The following is a 2,652-nucleotide window of genomic DNA, read 5'->3' on the forward strand; positions in this document are numbered from 1 at the left end:
CTATCGTCTGTACAGTATGTAAATTAGGTACCGTAAGTCTAATACAGTACTGTAATTTTATACATTTCTTGTGAAAGAAACATTTCTTATTCAACGGCGATAAAAATTAATTATATTAATTTTTATCGCCGTTATTTTTATGTCTCCAAAGTTCAGCGAAGTTTTCGCAAAAAAATAACATCAAAAATAGCGGCCGCGGATTGCTGAGCTGTTCCGCGACGAAAACAAGCTTGAGCAATGGCGATGTCGAATGGTGCACACTCGGTAAGTAATCCTACAATTTTTTGTTTATTGCCTACTTTATACGGATTATTTCCAAAAAAAATATACGTATTTTGGAAATGTTGAGTCGGATTAATTTTATGGAAGAAAACCTTTCAAATAAAGTCCGTAAACTTCACACGTGTCAGGCTGTGATTGGAAGGACTGGAAAGAAATCGGATTCCTAAAGAATGAAACGTATCTACTGTCTTATAGGGGGGTCGACCGTACTTTATAAATGTGTTACTGTGTTATAACGCTAAATACTTTTTATGCACGAAACAAAACAAAAAACATGTATTTATTCGTTTCACGAAGAAGATTATTGATGTAAGGAATGTTGCTCAATGTGTGGTCTATTGTTCATGTGTAAAACGTAAAAAAATGAACAACTGACTTTTCTCTTAATCTTTAATATAACGAATTAAGATATGACGTGAAATTTGTCTTCAGTATTTAGTGTGTTTCGTTTCGTGTATTTTCGTGTTAAGCACTTCAACAGAAATTTTCAACTACTTTTTTTTGGAAAATTTTTTATGCATTCTTCGCATAGTATGTATGCAAATTTCAGTGTTTATCAGAATATTGGATACAGTTACAGAATGTAATCAATATAAAACGCTAATTATGGTCACACCGTCTATAAACTTTACATCTATAACTATATATAGATATTGCCTACAGAAACCAAGAAAACACAAACATTAAACTGAAATTCTAGCCTATACTCGTGTCATTAATCATAATCATGTTACTGACTAAGGAATAAACCTTGTCTAATCAGTACTGCTGGTATTGTAAGATGGTAATAATGCATTTCCTGGAATGCAATGTGAAATTTTTCCTTTCATTATATCTCGTATTTGTAACATCATTTTAAAAATAGCATACAATGCATGATAGACCTGAAAAATTACAATAAAAACAAATTTTAAATTACACAATTAGATTTACAATTCTTTAAAATACAAAGATAACTTTAACATTCATAAATTAATATAAATACGCTTAACCTGAACAGGAGTTTCTTTGGACAGTATGAAACAATCTCCAATACTGGCACCGATTAAGTTCTCTGATGGACAATTGGACGGCCCCAGTGTAATAGTTCGTGTCGACAGATATGCGTCGTTTAAACGTCGGAGAAACGGGGAATATTTTCACTACGGAGGATACAACACAGTATTAAAATTTGGTGAAGTTCTTCGTGTCCTTGGATTGGTCATCATTATAAGCATTTTTGGGTCCTAGATCAATCATTTTGATTGGTCGACCCTTTTTACCTCTGCTTTCTAACCGGTCTGATGATACCTCAGTAAATTTCAAAGTTGACCCGAGTTTTTTTTCGATTCAGTTGGATATCTTTATCAGGCGAAAGTGACAATTTATGACTCAGAACATTGCATTGAAAATATAGATAAATTTAGCGGACCAGTAAGAACTTGTATTCTGGAAGAAAGATTGCCTCTATCTTCTCATTTCTCCAATCCTAATCTAAAACTGTACCTCTCCTTTAGATCCGTCGTCGACAGGACACGTGAATAAATTCGTTAATTCAATTACATATAACGACATCTGACTAATTTCTACAAGCAAAAATCAAATGTTTTTGTATTTTTGTTGTTTAAATCGTTTAGATATCGTTCTGGGTTTTAATCCTGGCTACTGCCAAATGTTTACTATCGTTATTCTGGAATTCATTGTTCTTTTTGCGGAAATGTTACTTATATTGCGTTTCGTTATACATCTAATTACACTATTAATACTTTCATTTTGTTTACTTTTTAATTTTGAATGTTACATCTTTATGAGCACCAACGATGAATGGTGAACATGAAACGATGAATGGTGAACATGGTGAACAGAAAACATTATGTGCGCAATGAAATAAAGGGTAAAGCCAAACAGTACAAAAACTTAAAAAACTTTAAAATGACTGTCCATTAAAATGAATACAGTAGACCCCTATAAAACGGGTTCCTATAATTACGATTCCTATAAGACAGCGAAAAAATTGCGACGGTAACCGTAAAAAACGGTAAAAACTCCTATTATTATGTAAAACGTCATCGGGCAGCCGAACTACTTTCTGCGCCGTCAAGCGCCACGCTACGGAGAGATTATTATCGTCTGTACAGTATTATATATAAATTAGGTATAAATGAAGTACTGTACATATAATTATATATTAATTATATATAAATTAGGTACTGTATATATAATTATATATTAACTTATTGTAACTTTGTTATAATTAAATATATAATTTCCGCCGTCTAGCGTGGCGCCACGCTACGGAGATTTTTACGCTAACTATCGTCTGTCAGTATGTAAATTAGGTACCGTAAGTCTAATACAGTACTGTAATTTTATACATTTCTTGTGAAAGAA

The sequence above is a fragment of the Centruroides sculpturatus genome, unplaced genomic scaffold, assembly GCF_000671375.1.
Source record: "Centruroides sculpturatus isolate CEXI.00-Female unplaced genomic scaffold, Cexi_2.0 scaffold1598, whole genome shotgun sequence".
Lineage (NCBI taxonomy): Eukaryota > Metazoa > Arthropoda > Arachnida > Scorpiones > Buthidae > Centruroides > Centruroides sculpturatus.